Raw genomic sequence first — 23,117 nt, 5'->3', positions numbered from 1 at the left:
GTGTGTGTGTGTGTGTGTGTGTGTGTGTGTGTGTGTGTGTGTGTGTGTGTGTAGTTTACACGTAGTTGTTTGCAGGTTGTCTCCCCATTAGACAGTGGGTTCATTGAAGACAAGAACTGTTTCATCCCTCTTTTGTAACCCCAACACTTATTGCCTAGAACATAGTAAACACTTAAAAATTTGTTGACTTAATTTCAAGGAATTTATATTTTACTGGAGAATACAACATGTGTACAGATAAGTAAATGCAAAATAATTTGAGAAGGGAAAAAAACACTAATAAGTGGAATGTAAGAGTCACAAAGATATTTTTGTTGTTGGTTTTATTTTGGTCTTTTTGGAGGGGGGAAAGCAGGGCAATTGGGCTTAAGTGACTTTTCCAAGGTCACACAGCTACTATGTGTTAAGTGTCTCAGGCTAGATTTGAACTCAGGTCCTCCTGACTCCAGGGCCAGTGTTCTATTCACTGTACCACCTAGGTGCCCCAAGTCACAAAGGTCTTGTTTAGCAGGTGCCACCTGAATTGAGTTTTGAAGCAAATTAGGTATTCTGAGAGACTGAAGTGAGGTGACAGCATGTTAAGGGCACTACAGAAAGGCTATGTGAAGGCCAAGAGACTGAAAATGGTTTGTTGTGTTCAAGAAATATGCTAGTAGTTTTAAGTGGAGTAGATGAAGAGGTAGCAATCTCTATTAGTGGAGAGACTAGTCAAAACAATGAAATGAAAGATGTTCTGAAGTTCAAAGATGTACAGTTTTACCAGGAATTTATTACAATGTTTCTCTAATATTATACTGAAATTCAACAGGAAAACAGAATTCATGAAGTCAGAGAATTTTAAAGCTGGAATGAACCTTAGTCCAACTCATTCATTTTAGAGATAAATAAACTGAGGCCCAGAGAAATCATATGACCCATTAAAATTCACTTTAGATTTATTCCAATAAAATGTTCTGTTGAGTGAGGTAAATAATACAGCAATATTTTTCTCTTCAAAATGCATTATTTACCACATATCAGCACCTTCCCAATAGTTATATCTCCTACTCAATTAACTTTATATAATTTACATCTTAAGTGAGGGTCATAACCTATATTAAAATATGTGCTTTAGAGAAGTATGACGACTGATAATCTGTTAAAAAATAGGATTCTACTGTGAAAAGACACAAAAACTCATTATAATAGAGGGAAAGGAGGGAGGGAGAGGAGCACTGTATGAAATTTACTCTCATTGGTTTGGGTTCAAGGAGGGAATAACATACTTTGTTAAGTATAAAAATCTATTGTGCCCTACAGGGAGTAGGAAAGGGTAAGGGGGGAAAATGGGGGTTGGGGGGGTTAGAAGGGAGGGAAATAGTAGTAAGGGGAAAGGGTAGGTAAAGGGGGGGCACAGGGAGGGAATACTGAGGGAGACAGTGATCAAAAGAAAAACTCTTAAGGAGGGGAAGGGAGAAGGAAGAAATAAAAACATAAACAGGGAAGGGAATAGGATGGAGGGAAAGACACAGATAGTAATCATAACTGTGAATGTGAATGGGATGAACTCTCCCATAAAATGGAGGCAGATAGCAGAATGGATTAAAAACCACAATCCTACAATATGCTGTCTATAAGAAACACATGTAAAACAAGGGGATACACACAGAGTAAAGGTAAAAGGCTGGAGTAGAATATATTGCGCTTCCGCTAACGTAAAAAAAGCAGGGGTAGTGCTCCCTATCAGATAAAGCAGAAGCAAAAATAGATCTAATTAAAAGAGATAAGGAAGGAAACTATATCTTGCTAAAAGGCACCATCAAGAATGAAGCAATATAGGGGTGGCTAGGTGACAGTGAATAGAGCACCGGTCCTGGAGTCAGGAGGACCTGAATTCAAATCCAGCCTCAGACACTTAACTTAAAAACTAACTGTGTGACCTTGGGCAAGTCACTTAACCCCAATTGCTCCTCCCTCCCAAAGAATGATGCAACATCATTACTTCACATATATGCACCAAGTGGTATAACATCCAAATTCCTAGAGGAGAAGGTAAGGGAATTAGAGGAAGAAATAAGATAGCAAAACTATACTAGTGGGGGATCTCAATCTTCCCCTTCTCTGAATTTGATAAATCTAACATCAAAATAAAGAAGAAAGAAGTTAAGGAGGTGAATAGAATTTTAGAGAGGCTGGATGTGATAGATCTCGGGAGGAAACTGAATGGGGATAAAAAGGAATATACCTTTTTCTTGGAGGTGCATGGCACATATGCAAAAATCAACCACTACTAGGGCATAAAAACCTCAAAATTCAGTGCAGAAAGACAGAAATATTAAATGCCTCCTTCTTAGATCATGATGCAATAAAAATCATATGTAATAAAGGGCCATGGAAAGACAGACTAAAAACTAACTGGAAACTAAATAGTTTCATCCTAAAGAATGAGTGGGTCAAACAAGAAATTATAGAAACAATAAGTGACTTCCTTCAAGAGAATGACAACAATGAGACAACATACCAAAACTTGTCAGATGCAGCAAAAGCAGTTTTTTGGGGAAGTTTTATATCCCTGAATGAATACATTAATAAAATAGAGAAAACGGAGGTCAATAAATTGGGCATACAACTCAAAAAGGTAGAAGAACTAATTGAAAATCCCCAATTAAATACTAGATTAGAAATGATGAAAACCAAAGGGGAGGTGAATAAAATTGAAATGAAGAAAACTACTGAATTAATAAATAAAACTAAGAGCTGGTTTTATGAAAGAAAAAACAAAATTGATAGATCTTTAGTTAATATGATAAAAAAAGAAAATCAAATTATGAGCATCAAAAATGAAAAGGATAACTCTACCTCCAATGAAGAGGAAATTAAAACAATAATTAAGAATTATTTTGCCCAATTGTATGCACATAAAATTTGACAATCTTAGTGAAATGGACGAATATTTACGAAAATATAAGTTGCCCAGATTAACTGAAGAGGAAGTAAATTACTTAAATAACCCCATCTCAGAAAAAGAAACTGAACAACCCATCAATGAACTCCCTAGGAAAAAATCTCCAGGTTCAGATGGATTTACTAGCGAATTCTATCAAACATTTAAAGAACAATTGATTCCAATACTTTACAAACTATTTGGGAAAACTGGTGAAGAAAGAGCCCTACCAAATTCTTTTTGTGACACAAATATGATACTGATACCTAAATCAGGAAGAGACAAAATGGAAAAAGAAAATTATAGACCAATTTCCTTCATGAATATAGATGCAAAAATTGTAAATAAAATATTAGCAAAAAGACTACAGCAACTTATCACAAGAATAATACACTTTGATCAGGTAGCATTTACTCCAGGAATGCAAGGATGGTTCAATATTAGGAAAACTATCAGTATAATTGATCATATCAACAAGAAAACTAGCAGAAACCATATAATTATCAGTATAGATGCAGAAAAGGCTTTTGACAAAATATAACACCCATTCCTATTAAAAACACTAAAAAGTATAGGAATAAATGGAGTCTTCCTTAAAATAATAAGTAGCATCTATCTAAAACCATCAGCAAGTATTATATGTAATGGGGATAAGTTAGAAGCATTTCCAATAAGATCAGGGTGAAACAAGGATATCCACTATCACCCCTCTTATTCAATTTGGTACTAGATATAAAATAAACCCCCATAAATCCTTGGAATTCCTATATATTTCTAACAAAATCCAACAGCAAGAGAAAAATCCCATTTAAAGTTACTGTAGACATTATAAAATATTTGGGAATCTACCTGCTAAAACAAACCCAGGGCTTATATGAACACAATTACAAAACACTTTCCACACAAATAAAGTCAGATCTAACTAATTGGAAAAACATCAGTTGCTCATGGCTGGGTTGAGCTAATATGATAAAAATGACAATCTTACCTAAATTAATTACATGTTTAGTGACATACCAATCTACCAAAAATTTATTTTATAGAACTAGAAAAAATAGTAACAAAATTAATTTGGAAGGACAAATGGTCCAGAATATCAAGGGAATTAATGAAAAGAAATGCTAGGGAAGGTGGCCTGGCCATACCAGATTTTAATCTGCATTATAAAAAATAGCAGTCTGGGAAAACTGGAACACAGTATGGCAGAAATTGGGCACAGACCAATATCTAACACCGTACACCAAAATAAAGTCAAAATGGGTGTATGATCTAGGTATAAAGGCTGACAAAAGCAATCTGGGAGAGCAAGGGATAGTTTACCTGTCAGATCTATGGAGAAGGGAAGACTTCATGATGAAACAAGAGTTAGAGAGCATTATAAAATGCAAAATGGGGAGGCCAGGTAGCACAGCAAGTAAGAGCACCGGCTCCAGTGTTGAGAAGACCTGGAGATCGAATCCCGGGCTCAGACACTTAGCACCCACCCAGAAACACCTGGCCGTGTAACCTTGAGCAAGTTACTTAACCCCAATTGCTTAGGGGCGGCCAGGTGGCTCAGCGAGTAAGAGCACTGGCTCCAGTGTCGGGATGACCTGGATCAAATCCGGGCTCAGATACTCAGCACCACACCCAGAAATAATAACTGGCCATGTAACCTTGAGCAAGTTACTTAACCCTGATTGCTTTTAAAAAATAAAATAAAATAAAATGCAAAATGGATAATTTTGGTTACATTAAATTGAAAAGCTTCTGTACAAATAAAACCAATGTTACTAAGATTAAGAGGGAAGTGGAAAATTGGTAAAGAATTTTTACAATCAGTGTCTCTGATAAAGGCCTCATTTCTAAAATATACAGAGAATTGAGTCAAATCTGTAAGAATACAAGTCAGTCCCCAATTAATAAATGGTCAAAGAATATGAACAGGCAGTTTTCAGAGGAAAAAATTAAAGATATCTATAAGCACATAAAAAAATGCTCTAAATCACTACTGATCAGAGAAATGCAAATCAAAAGGTATCACATCTGAGGTAACATATCTCACTGGTCAGACTGGCTAAGATGACAAAACAGGAAAATGATAAATGCTGGAGAGGATGCAGAAAAATTGGAACACTAATGCATTGTTGGTGGAATTGTGAACTGATTCAACCATTCTGGAGAGTAATCTGGAACTATGCCCAAAGGGCTATAAATAAATATATACCCTTTGACACAGCAAAAACACTTATAGGGTTGTATCCCAAAGAGATCATGGAAGTGGAAGGAAGACCTGTATGTACAAAAATATTTATAGCAGCTCTTTTTGTAGTGGCAAGGAATTGGAAATCAAGGGGATGCCCATCAATTGGAGAATGGCTAAACAACTTGTGGTATATGAATATAATGGAATACTATTGTTCTATAAGAAATGAGAAGCAGATAGACTTCATAATAATCTGACTTACACAAACTAATGATGAGTGAGAAGAGCAGAACCAGGAGAAATTTGTACACAATTACAGACACAGCATATGTGTGACAACCAATTTTGATAAATTGGGCTCTTCTCAGCAATGCAAGGTTATAAGGCAACTCCAAAAGACTCAGGATGGAAAGAGATGTCCACATCCAGAGACAGAAATACAGAGTTTGAATGCAGATTGAAACCAACTACCTGCTCTCTTTTTCTTGTTTTGTTTCCTCTTTCCAATGTTCATTCCATCAGTTACCATCTTTCTTTACAACCTGACTAATGTTTAATGTGAAGGTATTTGCAGATCCTATGTTTAATTGCATGCCGCCATGGGGGAGTGGGGGAGAGGGAGGAGGAAGAGGGAGAAAATTTGAAACTCAAGGGATTGTAGAACTAAATCTTGTAAACTAAAAGTAAACAAATTAATAATAAAAAAATAAAAGGCTTGGCAGTCACTGACCTCAATTCTATTAAACAGTTATTAGCATTTTGCTACTTAAAGTATGCTCTTAGTTTCCAGGGAATTTTTAAAAGATTTAGAATCCAGGGTGGCCAGGTGATGCAGTGAGTAAGAGCGCCGCCCCGGCGTTGGGAGACCCGGGATCGGTTCTGGCCTCAGATACTTGGCACCCACACAAAATAACTGGCTGTGTAACCTTGAGTAAGTTACTTAACCCCAATTGATTTAAAAAAAAAAAAAAGATTTAGAATCTTGACAAATGACACACCATTATTCTTTTCTTTTTGTTCTTCTATGTATATCTCTATGGGAATGCCAGGACTGATGTCTTTGGATTACTTCTACATAGTGGTTTGTACTTAGATCACATACAATTGAATGATAAGATCATTTCTTAATGGTGGTCAATCATTTAGAAAGACTGGATGAACTATTTTTTTCTCTTGATGATAATCACTTGCATTTGTCCCTTTCATATTCCATCAATCATCACCATGAATCTACCAACATCCAGACACAGCTTGTACTACTTCCAGTGAAGATATAACCCTATTTTGCTGGAGTCCATTTCTGACAGATGGCCAAGTATTTGAAATCTATTACTGCACTTATGCTGTCTGATTCTTTCTTTTTATTGTGCCATTTGGTTTAAATAAGTTGTTTTTCAATTAACTTTCATTTATTTCAATGTTTCATTTATACTGTTTATCAGAACTATTCCAATGTGGTCATACTACACTTGAACACACACACACACACCCATTCTAGATGTTCAGATGGAACATCTTTACTTTAACTCCCAGAACATTTATACAAACTCAAATATATTCCCTAATGGCAATTAAGATTAAATAATATTTTATTTCTTTCATTGTGTTTCTGCTTTCAGAAAGGAAATAAAGTCATGTTCTTTTTTCTCCTTCCTTCCTTCCTTTCCTGTTAAAGAGTTCACCTTAAAACAATACTCAATTACTCCTGAAGAACCTCAAAGCTAATCGGGAAAATCACATTTAGGATTACACTGAGAGTAACTATTAGCATTCCTATTGCAATAATTGATTCCACCTTTGAGAAATTTGGTTTTTGTGTAACTAAAGTAAAATTTGACAGCATTTCTCTATAACAACAAAATACAAGAAGAAATAATAGAAAGTGAAATCCCATTCCAAATAACTACAAAATGCATAAAATTATCTGAGGATCAACCTCCCAAAGCACACAAAAGACATGTATAGATTCAATTACAAAGTGCTCCTTAAAGAATTAAAGAACCTAAATAGCTGAAGTAATATTAGGTGCTCATAGCTAACTCATGCCAATATAATGAAAATGACACTGCTACCAAAATTAATTTACACTTTTAATGCTGTATCAATCAAATTACCAAGAGGAAACTTCACAGATCTTGATAAGAAAAAACAAGATTCATTTGGAAAAACAAAAGATATAGAATGTTAAGGGAAATGGTAAAAAGAAATAAGGAAAAAGAGAGAAGAGCACCTCCACACATCAAACTATATTATAAAGAAGCAGTTATCAAAACCATTTGCTATTGGTAAAAGAGATAGATTGAGAACAGATCACACAAGGGAGACTGAGAAAAAATGCAACTCAATAACCTATTGTTTGATAAAGTAGAAAACATAAATTACCTAGGGAAAAAGTCCCTATTTAATAAAAACTGCTGGGAAAACTGGATAGCAGTCTGACAGAAATTAGGCATAGACTAACACCTCATACCACATTTCACAATACAATGTAAACAGACACATGACTTCAATATAAAAGATCACACTAATAAAAAATTAAATCATGTACTTCTGGCAGCTATGGGTATGAGATGTATTTTTTTTTTTTTTTTGCTTTTTGGAGGGCAATTGGGGTTAAGTGACTTGCCCAAGGTCACACAGCTAGTTTTGTGTTAAGTGTCTGAGGCCAGATTAGAACTCAGGTCCTCCTGACTCCAGGGCCAGTGCTCTATTCACTGGGCCACCTAGCAGCCCCAAGAGATGTATTCTTAAGTAAACAAGAAACATTACAAGCATTACAAGAAATCAAAGAGATAACTTTGATTACTTAATAGTTTCTGTATAGACAATATTAATGCATCTAGGAAAAGAAAGTAAGTGGATGAATGGGAAAAAAAAACACTTATGTCAAATTTTTCTAGTAAGGATCTGGTATCCAAGATATATAAACAATCAATAGCTAGTTAGATAAGATTAGTAGCCATTTCCAATATATAAATGGTCTAAAGACATAAACAAATAGTTCTCAAAAGATGACCTGCAAAGTGTTCCAACACATTAAAAAAAAAAGGCCCCATATACTCTAAAATATTTATAGCCTCACTTTTTGTGATAGCTAAGAATTAGAAACAAAATAGATGCTCATTGATTGGTGAGTGGCAAAACAAACTGTGATACAAGAATGTAATGGAATACTACTGTGCTATAAGAAATGAAGTGTGTGATGAAGATCCATATAAACTGCTGCAGAGTAAAGTAAGTATAGCTAAGAAAACAATATATGCAATGTAAGTGGAAGGACACACCAAAAAAATTAAAAAGTAAACGTAAAATTAAGGCTCAAGTGGAAATCAAATGAAGGAAGGTGGAATGTCCACAGGAGTTACATGTTGCATGTGTTTTGGGGCTTTTTCAATGTATCAATCAGTTGTGTTGACTTTTTTTCCTCTCTAAAAGTACTATTTGCCATATGGGAATGAGATAGCTCTTCATAATAAATATTATAAATGTTATATATAAATATAATATCAACAAAACCTTGTAAAAATAAAACAAAAGCTGTTACCTATGGTTGTATTTCCAATTACTGCTAAGCCACTGAGAAATCCTTCAAAGGACAATACAAGAAGAAAATTAAGCCAGACACTTGGTAAATCCCAAGAAAAAGAACAGCAATCACATTTACATATTTTCCTTTTTCTTTTTAAAGGTCTCAGATTTTACAAAAGTTCTTGTTTTTGTATTTTAAAATTCATCTACTTCATAGAAATGAAACTCAATATCTGATAGATGAGGAAAAGGGAGAAATCGAGGAGAGTCTTCCAGGAAAAACATGTTAATAAATTCAGGAATGAGACAGGAAAGACTATATGAGTAGATGAAATTCTATTTTACCTACAAGCTGGGGATAATGCAGATTTTAAAACATGTGGTTCCATAGCAGATTCTAGTTTTATAATTCCAAGGCCAACTTTGATAACAGCTTATGTAGATTGTGATTATGTACATACATATACATAAGAGGTGACAAACTCTTGGCATAACCTAAATCAGATTAAAATGTAATTGTGAAATGTTTAACTAAATAAAGCAATGGTAGAACAAAGATAATATTAATTTGTGGCTTTCTAATACAACATGCAGGCCTGCAAAGATACATTCCTACTTGAGTTTCACATCATTGATAGAGATCACACATCTGAAATGGCTTGAACAATGTGGGCTCAGTCCTAAAAATAACAAAATCTGGCTTCTTTCCACTTTGAGTGGGCAAGGACTATGACTAGCCTGTTTTCCTTATTTTTAGCTATATTCCTTTTAACTTATTTATGCTATATCTATATTTTCAACTAAAAAAGTAGTTAACATGCAAAATATGAATTAAAGCACAAGTTGTTTTTTTTTGTTTTGGGAGAGCAGAATAATTCAAATAGTGAAAAAAGTTCACAATGATGGCATTTTCCCAGGAAGGACAAACACCTTGGAAAAGTGCTATACTTCCTGCTTTATAGGGAACATATGGACAAAGAGCAAATTTCCAAAAAAGGGCATACTGAAAATAATTAAAAAGTCGTTTGTTTGACCTGGATAAATTCTATGATAGGAGTTAAGCATCAAGGAAGAGAATGATCACTTTCCAATTTAGAATGAGATTTAAACTGCAATCATATATCACATTCTCGTTTACTTGGGGGGTTTTAGACTTATTTCAACCATTTGACTTTGGCAAATGTATGGGTGGTATAGGATAGGGAGCTATATGCTCTCAGGACTCAGCAAGTTTGTTCATAGTTAGTGAATTGTAGGAAACTCTATTTTAATAAATGATGAATTTGATTTGGTTTTACACATCTGTATGTGTTAAAATGGTCTGTTTCAGCTTTTGCATCCACTCTGCCCCAACCACATTAAGAATTGTTTCTAAATAAAAAGATACCCATATTTTAACTTCTCTGGGTCTTCTGTCTGGGATCAATCTCTGTATTTTCTAGTAGTTAAAAAAGATTGTCCCTAGCTTCATCTTCAAGTTTTTTATTCTTACCAGGGTCCTCACTAATGTTAGATCCCCATGTCATATCCTAGTTCCTAAAAAGATGTTTCAATCCATTCTCTAATAAAGCAAATGCCAGAGAATGATTCCACTGGTTTCTGGTATTGCTTCAGCAAAGACTGAAAAGATCTGATTAAAATGAGGAAAAATAACTTAAGAGACAAAAAGAATATCTGTCCCTATAAATTGCTATAAGAAACCTATAGTCCAAAGTCCTGAGATACTATTCTTCCATTGGTGTAATAATACTATATCTGCCTCCTGTCAGAGATCAGATATAGTTTGTAAATGTGCATTATAAGTTACAAAGACAGACTGAAAAATCATGCTCACAGAGATAACTTGTTTCTAAAAGGAAGTACAAAATACCCAAATTCAAATATGATTTGGGATAGTGTTGGTGATTTTACCTTAAGAAAAGTGATTACGGAGAAGCTAGGTGGCGCAGTGAACAGAACACCAGCCGTGGAATCAGGAGGACCTCAGTTCAAATCTGCCCTCAGACACTTAACACTTACTAGCCCTGTGACCCTGGGCAAGTCAGTTAAGCCCAACTGTCCTGCCTTCCCCCCTCAAAAAAAAAAAAAAAGAGTGATCATTTCCCTCTTTATCACTGCTTCCCCTCTTACATTCCTTCTGATAGGTTATTTCCTAAAAATAAGTTATGTTGCTAAGGAAGCAGACTTTTAACAAAAAACTTTTTATTGATATCTTCTGTCTTTACATAATTTTTTAACCTTGGGTCAGAGCCAAAGAAAAATAATTAAGCAAAAATAGTCAATTTAATAACTGCATCTGACAATGTATACAATATTCTACTCTACTGGTTCCCCCAACTTTCTTCCATGAAGGTGGAATAATGATACTCTTCTCTGGAACTTTCAAGTTTCCCAATACTCAAGAGTTCAACCTCTTTCCAGTAATTTTTTCGTTTACATGGTTGTAAAAACTGTGTATATCGTTTTCTTGGTTATGTTTATTTTGCTTTACATCACTTAATATGAAACTTTCCATATTTCTATGAACTTCTATTTTCAGTCATTAAATCTGATAAACTTAAAAGTGATTACCAACCAATCTGGGAAATAGCAATCTTTGGAGAGAAATATGGGAAGACTTCCTTCTTAAATGTTCCTTGTATAAGCAGAATTTGAAGATGGAAGGGAAGATTTTTTAGCCATAATGAAGGTCAAAATGGTTTGATTTAGCCAGAATATCAAACCCAATTTCAGTCTTCTATTGCTGCCACACTGAATTATCCTTAGGACTAAAGAAGAAACTGGTCTAAATTGCAGAATCAAAAGTAACATGTGTTTAAAATTCACATTGACAAAGACACAAGCCACTTTTTTTACCAACTGAAACTTCTCTCCACAGAGTGTGCATATAAACCAAATTCTCAAATGATTAGAGGCTTAATACCATTAATTTCAAAAGGCAGAATACTAAAATCTTTGAATCTTAGGAAGACACATAACAGGTCAGTTTAACATTTTATCAGTCATAAATAAAAAAAAATATTTGGCAATATTAATTTATGCAGTAGTAATTAAAATTCTTTTTGTAAGTGAATTACCTTTATATCAATGTATAGACTTTTATTACTTAGTTTTAACGCTTAGGGTTTTTTTTTTTTTAGCTTTTAAAGAATGTTACTTTTATTCTGCACTTAAATGCTAATCAGGGAGTATCTATTCACACACATAGAAGGATTTTATATAATACCATGAATTTCTATTTCATAAAACATTGCTATATATAAGGTACACTCACACACACACGTCTATCTATCCTTGCCATTGCCTTCAAATGATTCTATTTGTCTGTGCTTCCTTACAAATTTTTTTATTCTCTCCTTTGCATTAAAAAAAAATGTTAATTTTTCTTCATCATCATTGCTAATCTCCCTCTTCTCACATTTCTCTACGTTAAGTGAGAACAAAAAAAGGGAAATTAAAAAACACTTTTTAATAAGCATAGTCAAGCAAAATAAATCTATACAGTAGTTATGTCCAAAAATATATGCCTCTGCAGTTTGTGTCCATTATTGCTACTGCTCTGTGAGATGGTGGGTAAAATGCTTCATCATAAGCCCTTTGGAAACATTATTTGGTCAGTGCTTTGATCAGAGTTCTTGTCCTTCAAAGTTGTTTTCTTTATAATATTGTTGTCCCTGTATAATCTGTTTTCTTGGTTCTGTTCCCTACACTCTGTAGGTATGTATCACTTCATGATATCTTTGATATTCCATGATATCCACTATCATGGAATCTTTGAGAATACATCTTTTAGTAATTTCTTCAGGCACAAAAATATTTCACTGCATCTGAATGTAGTTTATTCAGTCATTCTGCAATTATCTAAGAGGCAAAAGCTAAGGCACCCACTATCCCCCCATCCTAGTTTTTCCCCTCCCTCCCTTTTTTTGGAAAGTTTTTATTTAAATCATTAGGTTGTTTTTAAAAAAAAAAACAAAACATCAGAACTTCCTCTGCAAAAGAGCAGGTAGGTAATGTTTTCCCAAATCTCTTTTGTAGCCATACTCATTCTTTGTAATTTTCTAGCATTCATTTCTGATTTTTTGGTGATTGTTATTTCCTTTCACATTCTTGTAGTCAACAACATTCTTGTAGTGTATTGTTTTCTTGACTGATGACTTCATTGTAGTGATTCATGTAACCCTTCCCATGATTCTCTATATTTATCACATTCATCATGCACAGTAATATTTAATTACATACATATATTGCAATAAATGCAATATCTATGGGCATCTATCACAAAAAATGTTGCTATATTTTGGTTTACAAAGGGATTTCTTCTTATCCATTGCCTCCTTGTGGTGTAAGTCTAGTAGCAGAATCCCTGGTCAAAGGATGAGGACAGTTTAATTCCTTTCTTTGCATAATTCCAAACCACTTTCCAAAAAGGTTGTAATAATTTTATCTGGAAGGACAAAAAGTCAAGAAGATCAAGGGAATTAATGAAAACAAATGTGAAAGAAGATGGGCTAACTGTGCCAGATCTCAAACTGTATTATAAAGTGGTAATAATCAAAACTTATCTGGTTAGGGCTAAGAAATAAAGTGGTGGATCGGTGGGGTAGATTAGGTACACAAGACACAATAGGAAATGACCACAGTACTTTAGTGTTTGATAGATCCAAAGACCCTAGCTTTTGGGACAAGAAAGGACTCATTATTTGACAAAAATTGCTGGAAAAACTGGAAAACAGCATGACAGAAACTAGGTATAGTCCAACATCTCACACCATATACCAAGAAGAGGTCAAATGCTTTAGACATAAAGGGTGATACCTTAAGCAAATTAGGAGAGCAAGGAATATTTTACCTGTCAAATTTATGGAGAAAGAAAGAATTTATGACCAAACAAGAGATAGAAAACATCATGAAATGTAAAATGGATAATTTTGATTATGTTAAACTGAAAAGGTTTTGTACAAACAAAATCAATGCAAACCAAGATTAGAAGGAAAGAAGGCTGAGAAAAATTTTATATAGTGTCTCTGATAAAGGCCTCATTTCTCAAATACATAAAGAACTGCATCAAATTTATAATATAAGTCATTTTCAGATGAAGAAATTAAAGCTATCTATAGTCATATGAAAAAAATGCTCCACATCATTATTAATTAGAGAAATGCAAATCAAAACAACTCTGAGGTAACACATCACACATACCAGATTGGCTAAAGTAACAGAAAAGGAAAATGATAAATGCTGGAGAAGACAAGGGAAAACTGGGACATTAATGCATTGTTGGTGGAGTTGTGAATTTATCTAACCATTCTGGAGGATAATTTGGAATTATCTCCAAAGGGCTATAAAAATATGCATACCCTTTGACCCAGCAATACCACTTCTAGGTCTGTATCTCAAAGACATCATACAAATTTGAAAAAGACCCACATGCACAAAAATATTTACAGTAGCTCTTTTTGTAGTGGCAAAAAATTGGAAATTGAGTTGGCGAATGGCTGAACAAGTTGGGTATATAAATATAATGGGAATACCATTGTGTTATAAGAAATGAAGAGTAGGTGGTCTTCAGATAAACCTGGAAAGTCTTATATGAACTGATGCTGAGTGAAGTGAGCAGAACCAGAAGAACATTATACACAGTAACAGCCATACTTTGCAATGATTAATTTTGACAGACTTATCTCTTCTTAGCAATGCAAGTACCTAAGACAACTCCAAAAGATTCACGATGGAAAATGCTATCCACATCCAGGAAAAGAACCATGGAGTCTGAAAGCAGATCAAAGCATATTATCTGCTCTCTCTCTCTTTTTTGTTTCTTCTTTCTCGTGGTTTCTCCCCTTGGTTCTAATTCTTCTTTACAATATGGTTGAACAAGTTGTGACATATGATAGTAATGGAATAATAGGCTGCTTTCAGAAAACTTGTAAAGACTCACATGAACTAATGCAAAGTGAAGTGAGCAGAACCAGCAGAACATTGTACACAGTAATAGCAGTACTGTGTGATGATCAACCATGACTTAATTCTTCTCAGCAATTCAATGATCCAAGACTACTTCAAAGGATTCATGATGAAAAATGTTATCCAAATCCCGAGAAAAAAAACTGATGGAGTCTGAATACAGATCAAGGCATATTCGTTTTCATTTTCTTTATTTTTTCACAGGTTCCCCCCCCTTCCCCTTAGGTCTGTGTCTTCTTTCACAATATGACTAATATGGAAATGTTTTGCATGTCTGCATATGTATAACCTTTATCAAGTTGCTTACCAAAGGGGAGTAGGGTAAGAAAGGAAAATTGGAACTCAAAATTTTTGAAAAAATGAATGTTAAACATTGTCTTTACATGTAATTAGGTAAAAAAAAATATTATTTTATAAAAAAAAAATAAAGAACCCAAAAGGTTGTAATGATTCACAACTCCACCAATAAAACACTTGTGTATTTATCTGGCAATTTTGGCATTCTGCTGGATACATGTTAAAAAATATCAGAGTTGAAGAGAGTGTCTTCCCTATAACAGCAATTTGTTCCTTAACAATTGAACATATAAGCACTTCTACCAGGTTTTGGGTTGCTTATATGGAAAGTCAAAATGTTATATTTAAGGACTGGGTTAACAGTATTATTAATAACAAATTGAGAACACAGCATTGTATGAATATCACAGCTGAAATCCAGACTTCTGGAACATGCCCTAGAAACCTTTTCAACCTAGATCATTTCAGTTCTGAAATTTATACCTGGAATACATTTACACATCCTGTGGCCCTTCCAACTGATTGGATGGCTCTTCTTTGAACCTCTAAGGAGAGTACTCAGGACAACCACCTCTTTATTTCCCACTAGGCTGTACTCTAGATTTCTTTATCATATCCTTATACCACAAACTTCTCCATCCCCTAACCTTACTCTCCTCCATGTACAGCTTTGCCTTTTAGAATGCAAGTTCCTTGAAGACAAGACTAGTTTTTGTTTGTTTGTACTATCTTCCCAGTATGACCTTAAGTAAGTCCACTTAATCTGCTTGCTTACTTCTTCAACTATAAAACGAAGATAATAGTAGTACCTACTTCCCAGGACTGCTGTAAGGATATAAGATATTTTGTAAAATGCTTAGAAAAGTTCATGTAACATAAATACTATTTGTTGTTATCATCATCCCCTCCAAAACTAAATATTTGCATCTTTCATCATCTTTGCCAATTTTCAGGGTGTAAAGTGAAATCTCAGGGTTGTTTTGATTTGTATTTTTTCTTATTACTAGTGACGTGGAGCATTCTTTCATATAATTAACACAATTAAAAGATAATGAATTTTGATGTTATTTTGAGTTCTGTAAAGCAACCCTTTGGCAATATCATTAACATAGCATTAAAACTGTACATGGGGGACGGCTAGGTGGCACAGTGAATAGAGCACTGGCCCTGGAGTCAGGAGGACCTGAGTTCAAATCCGGCCTCAGACACTTGACACAAAAATTAGCTGTGTGACCTTGGGCAAGTCACTTAACCCCAATTGCCCTCCAAAAAGGCAAAAAAAACTTTTTTGGTAGCATTGTTTTTAAAAATTATATTGACACAGCCTAGCCATGAGCATTGAGTATTCCTATAGCTATTTAACTTATTCTTTATTTCATTAAGGAACATATTGTAATTTAACTTATACAAGAATTTTCTGTGCTTTGGTAGAATGATCCCCAGATACTTTATTTCACAGTTATGTGGAATGGGATTTCCCTTTATTATTGCTTTTTGGATTTTATTATTATTATTATTATACATAACCCAGCCTCAGATACTTACAAATATGTGACCCTAGGTGAGTCATTTAAGCTCTTTTTGCCTCAATTTTCTCAATGGTAAAACGGAAAGAATAACAGAATCAAATTAATGTGAGGCTCAAATGAAGTAATACTTGTAAATTGTTTAACAAAATATCTACAACATACTAGATGCCAAATAAATGCTTATTCTTTTCACTTCTTCCATTATACAGAGATGCTGGTGGTATTTGTTGTTGTTGAGGGCTTATTTTGTAGCTGGCAATTTTGATGAAACTTCTCTCAATGAGAATTTCTGTAGATCCCCTAGATCTTCAAAACAAACCACAATTTCATCAGCAAATAGTTTTTCTCCTCTTTGTTTATCTTTATGCCTTTCTTTCTTTCTCTTGCTATCATTTTTATTATTATTTTTTATTATTTCTATTTCATATTATTTCTATTGCTATCATTTCCAGAACTATATAACAGTGGGAAAAGTAGGCATCCTTGTTTTACCCCTGTAGCTAATTGAGAAAGCTTGTTACATCCCCAAAGCATATCATGCTTGTTTTTGGTTTTACATACTTTTTATATTAAAAAATGCTAATATTTTGTAGGGTTTCAATCCTAAATGAGTATTATACTTTAACAAATGTCTTTTATGTATCAACTGAGATAGTTATGTTGTTATGCATATTTGTTTTTAATGTGATTAAAATCTAATATAATCGTTGTCCTAATGTTCAACTATACTTGCTTCTCTGGTATATATCCAATTTAGTGACAGTGAATGATTTCTTTTTTTTTTTTTGGGGGGGGGAAGATAGGGCAATTGAGATTAAGTGACTTGCCCAAGGTTACACAGCTAGTAAGTGTTAAATGTCTGAGTCCAGATTTGAACCTAGGTCCTCCTGACTCCAGGGCTGGTGCTCTATTCACTGCGCTACTTAGCCGCTGCCCCCTGAATGATTTCTTGAATGAATGACTTGCTGAAGTCTAACACGATCTAAATTTTTTTTAATTGATACTTATATCAGTCTATATTTCTATGCTTTATCCAAGTAATCTGGTAAAATTTCTGAAAATAATTTGTGTAGTAATGGTGATATTTGTTCTTTAGCTTTTTTTTTTTTTTTTAAGCAATTGGGGTTAAGTAACTTGCTCAAGGTTACACGGCCAGTTATTTCTGGGTGTGGTACTAAGTTTCAGAGCCCGGATTCAATCCCAGATCATCCCGACTCTGGGGTCAGTGCTCTTACTCACTGCGCCACCTGGCCGCCCCTAAGCAACTAGGGTTAAGTAACTTGCTCAAGGTTACACGGCCAGGTGTTTCTGGGTGGGTGCTAAGTGTCTGAGCCCGGATTCAATCCCAGGTCATCCCGACTCTGGGGCCGGTGCTCTTACTTGCTGTGCTACCTGGCCGCCCTCTATTTCTTTTTCTGAGAATGGATTATTTAAGATCACTATTTAGTCCCATTGGTTTGAGTATTTAATATTTTTTAATGCATTTATTTATTTCATTTGTATCCTCAGTTTTGGTAGCATATAACCATGCACAGTAGATTCCAATTATTCTTTTAATTTCTTTTGGTTTTACTGTGATTTCACATTGATTGTTTCTATTTACTGACATGTCACAGTAGACAGAGAGTTGAGAGTAGACAGAGCAGGGCGTAAGACTTAGAAGACCTGAGTCAGAATACTGCCTCAGTCATTCCCTAGATATGTGACTGAACAAATCACTTAAATTCATTGGACTTCCATTTCATCATATATAAAATATGGATAACAATAGCACCTACCTTAAATGGCTGTTTTAAAGACCAAATGAGCTAACATTTTAAAAATGCTTTCAAACCATTAAAGCACAGAGATAAATGCTAGCTATTATTAATCAGGTAGGTTTATGGATTTTATTAGTTTTTTCAAAGAACCAGCTTTTAATTTTATTTATCATTTTAATAGTTCCTTTAAAGAGTTTCTTTAAAGAGTTTCTAGTTTATCTATATTTTTCCTGTAATTTTAATATTTTTAGGATAGAATTCCTTTCCCTCCCCCCAGGACTACTTTAGCTGTATTCAAGAAATGTTGGCATGTTTCTTCATCATCATCATCTTCTTTCACATAATTAATGTTTCTATGATATATTCTTGGACCCATTCATTACTTAGGAATTCACTGGTAAGTCTCCATTTGTGTCTGAATCTCTCTTGTACAGCCTGAACTAATTACTATTTTTATTGTGTTATGGTTTGTAAAGGATATGTTTACTCTTTCTCCTTTCTGAGATTTATTTACAATATCTTTGCTCTAATGGTCAATCTCTATAAAAGTGTGGTAGTGCTGGAAAAAAAAGGGGGGGATATTTTTAGCAGTCCCATTTAGGAGACATGATAAATTTTTTAGCTGTAGTTTCTCCAATAATTTATTCAATGTTACATTTTCCCTTCTATTTAGATTTATCCAAAACTAAGAGGGGCATTAAAATCTCCTACCATTATTTTATTGATGTCTTTGCCTTCAGATAATTCAGTTAATTTTTCCTTTATGAATTTAGAAGCTAAGGCACTTGAAGTATAATTTTATTACTAATATTGCTTTGCTTTCTATGGTTCCTTTCAGTATAATGCAGTTTCCTTGTTTATCCCCTTTTGTGTTTTGAATGTTCGTCTTTAATTTACATGATGACATCATTGTAACTTCTACTTTTCAGGTTACTCTGTACATGTCTTTTTTAAAAAAATGTGTGTCTTATAAGTAACAGATTATGTGGTCTTGTTTTCTTATTCAGTCTGCCACTATTCTTCATTTTATTGGACTGTTTAATCCATTTCCATTTAAAACTATGAGTTAGGTTGAAATTTTCCTCCATTTGTCTCAAATTATTTAATTAGGATTTTTTCTTCTCACAATTTTGGTTCTGTTACTTTAGCGTGATCTACTTCAACGCAACCCTATTTAAATCGAAGCTTTCTCCCTCACTCTGAAGTACTCCTCTCCCTTGCCCTGCCCCACTTTTCACTCCCTTCTATAGCTTTGGAGTTTTACAAAACTATTAATTCCTTTTTTCTTTCTTCCTAGTTACTTACTACTTATCTAGTGAAGGAGTTAGGTAAAAGCCTCCCTCCACCTTGTTTTATTAGTTTTGTATTTCATTTTCTGTAACTTTATCTGAAAGTTTTCTTTTTCTCTCTGTCTTCATTATTTCTCTTCCCTTTCTGTCTATCCTAGACTTTTATTTTTTGATTCACAGTCCTCATACCTTTTTATTCTTTCTTTATCCTCTGTATTCCTTATAAAATTAAAGCTTTTAAGGGACATATTTTGAGATTTCTCTTCTAAAGGATCTATTTTATTGACTTGTAGATCTTGTCCCTGGCCTCCTTTCATTGTTGCAAGACACAGAGAGGACAGAAGTATTTCCATCATGGCAGATATTTTTTTATGTCCCTTATTGTATAGATCATTATAGCTCTTGGCCTTCCCTATGATATTTTCTTTCCCCTTTTGCCATGAAAAAAATCCTCTCTGGGTATATGCTTTCTTATCCTTCTGGATGTTAGTTGCCCTAATTAGGCACTCTTTCTCCAAGAGGTAGGGTGTTATTCAGCCTCTGACCAATAGTAGCTCAAAAGAAATAAAATGCACAAATTTAGAGAATCCACCTGAAATATTCATATGGACTATTTCTGCCCAATTTGTGGTAGAACATTCTGAGCCTGCATTGGTCTGATCAGTCACAGCTGGTACACTGTAACATGACTCTAGCATAATGATGTCATTTTGGTCCTCTTAGAGAATGAAGGACAACCAATATTTTCTAAGAGGCAGTGGCTTCTCTAGACACCAAATTGCTTAGGATTATACATATTGTAAGGTTCCCATCTCCCATTATAGAATATTTCTCTTTCCCTTGTGGGAGCATTCTTCAGTGAGACACCCTTCCCTCTCCTCCCCATCCCACAATGAACTGAGATTTTCCAGTTTCAATTCCTAACTTTGCTACTTCATAAACGTCCTATAGAATCTGTTCTTCCTGAAAAACCTTAAGAGTTATTTTCCCTTCATCGTTATCTATTGACTTGATTAGGGTACATCATGTATTTTCCTCTAATTTCATCCTCCCTTCCCCCTTTTATGTGTACTCTCATTCTGCAGTTTAGTCCCACAAAAAACCAATGATTTATCTGTGGGAAGGGTGTCTTAAAGTTTAGTTCATGATGTTTCATCCATTTCTTCCACTACCACTTCTATCTGATTTCTGCTTTTACCCTTATCTCCTTGTGTACTTTTAGAAACAAATGTCTTAATAGTACTTCAGTTGTAATTTTCTTGTTTCCCTTCTCTTTCTCCCAGCACTTTATTTTGTTATTTGGTGCATTCCTTGTTTGCCTTTTTTTTTGTTTACTTTTCTTCTAATTCTGTTGCCAGGGGTTTTTGGACTTGTGATCCTCTGGAACACCTATGGTACTTAAGTTGTCTCCATCCAACATAGCTTTGCTTGCATGGAGATTGTGTTTTATTTTAAGGTTACTGCTTTTTGCTCTTCTTCTTCTGGAATGTCCTTTACTTCTGTGTATTTGCATTCTTAAACAGCTATCTTTTTTGTTTTATTGGTGAGATTAGTCACTATGGATTCAAGTTTTTCCTATTCTGTCTATTATTTCTGCTGCACAGGCCATAAATTCAGCTCTCACAAATTTTCAGTCTGTTAATAAGCATCTATTAAGAACCTGTTGTGTACCAGATGCTGTGCTAGGGATACAAAGGAAGACAAAAGCCACCAAACAAACAAACGTGTACAAATAAGTTATATACAGAATAAATAAGAAATAAATAACAGGGAAAGTAGTAGAATTAAGAGGGATTGAGAAAGATTTCCTATAGAAGATAGGATCTTAGTCTGGACTTGAAGGAAGTCAGAAGGTAGAGATTAGGAGGGAGAGCATTCCAGATATGGAGGATAGCTAGTGCTATTTTTTTTTTTAAATCAACCAAGGTCCAGGGATATAAAACATGTAAGATCCAGAAATTAAACATGATGACATATTACTTCTGATGAAAGAAAGTCAATGGCCAAATTGTTAGGGAATCAAAAAGTGGGGGACTTCTGTGTACCAAGACAAAAGAACACTGGAGAAGATTCTGGGTAGATGGAAGAATAAGGTAGAAATAATTAAAAGTTGGAGTAAAGCAACTATCCAGCCTAAAACAACTTAGGGGGACATTATGAAAGATGCCTGACCTCCTAGGGTGGTAGTGTGGCCTGAATGAAGTGCAGATACTACCAAAGCAAAAAACAACAAGCCTTGGGGGGGAAAAGGGGGGTAGTTGTGTTGGGAGGCAGTCTCAGCTTCAGGAACTTTTACCCTACGTACATTGTGGGGGGTCAGATGACTGATCAGGGGAAGACTGCAGGGCTCTCCATTGGTGTTGGACTCGGGGTCCAGATGCACTGACCAGACATGGTCTTAGGCTGTGGCTATGGGTGAGGTGAAATGAGTACTCTTTGGTGAATGTGGTTGCTGGAGTGCTGCTGGCTGTGGTCACTGGAAGAAAAGAAGAGTCACTGGTTTTGGTTGCAGGGCAGAGGGGTGAGCTGAAGCTTGTAGCAAAAGTAGGGAGTACACAAAGAGCATTTGTGGTAACAGTACTGTTGGGAATAATGATCAGGTCAGTGTTGCTGGGGGCCTTGGTTAGGTCTCAGGGGAGGAAAGGGGTACCTGAGGTTAAGTCCCAAAATAGATCTCAGAAAACAATAGCACAAAATACCTGAAACTTGAGACACGTTGGGACCAGAGACAGACTCTAACACAAAGTTAACAGCCAAGAAATAAGCTGCTAAAAAAATGAGCAAACAAAAGAGAAAGAACCTAAACATAAATAGTTACATAGGTAGAGAAAATCTGGGTTCAAACTAAGAAGACTGTGAAGTCAAAACAGCTAACTTCAAAGAAAAAATGTAAAATGGTCACAAATCCAAGAGTTCAGAGAGGCTGAGGAAAAATTATGAAAAAATAAAAAGACTAATATAAGAAAATCATGAAAAGTCAACCAATGGGAAAAAGAGATCCAGCAATTTATGGAAGAAAATGATTCCTTAAAAATTAGAATTAGCCAAAGTGAAATAACTTCATAAGACACCAAAAGACAGTAAAACAAAATCAAAAGAATAAAAAAAAAAACAAACAGAACAAAAACAAAAGAATAAAAAATAGAAGAGAATGTGAAACATCTTATTAGAAAAACAACTGACCTGGAATACAGAATGAGGAAACACAATATAAGAATTGTTGGCTACCTGAAAGTTATGATAAAAAAAAAAAAAGAGTCTAGGGTGGTGCAATGAATAGAGCACCAGCTCTGGAGTCAGGAGGACCTCAGTTCAAAATCTGGCCTCCAACACTTAACACTTACTAGCTACATGACCTTGGGAAAATCACTTAACCCAGATTGCCCTGCCTTCTTCCCTCCAAAAAGCAAAAAAAAAAAAAAAATCTAAACACTATACTTGAAGAAATTATTAAGGAAAACTGTTCTGAAACTTTAGATCATGAAAATAAAACAGAAATGGGAAAAAAAATCTACCAATCACCAACTGAAAGAGATCCCAAGATGATAACTGATTGGAATTTATAACTAATTTTTGAGGCTCCCCGTTCAAGGGAAAAAAAATTACACGCAACTAGAAAGAAATCATTTTAAATACTGC

The 23,117-nt window shown here is 34.6% G+C and overlaps 1 protein-coding gene across 1 annotated transcript in view; it reads right to left on the bottom strand.

Moving 5' to 3' along the window:
• Nucleotides 1-23,117, bottom strand: part of FAM118B (family with sequence similarity 118 member B) — a 96,409-nt gene that overhangs the window by 44,770 nt on the left and 28,522 nt on the right. The gene's annotated exons all lie outside the window — the stretch shown is intronic.

Source organism: Petaurus breviceps, unplaced genomic scaffold, assembly GCF_028583685.1.
Source record: "Petaurus breviceps papuanus isolate PSGF00001 unplaced genomic scaffold, PetGlider_PUasm1.0 91133, whole genome shotgun sequence".
Taxonomy (NCBI): Eukaryota; Metazoa; Chordata; class Mammalia; order Diprotodontia; family Petauridae; genus Petaurus; species Petaurus breviceps.
Note: the sequence above shows the minus strand (reverse complement) of the source record. Positions and strands in the feature narration are given on the sequence as shown.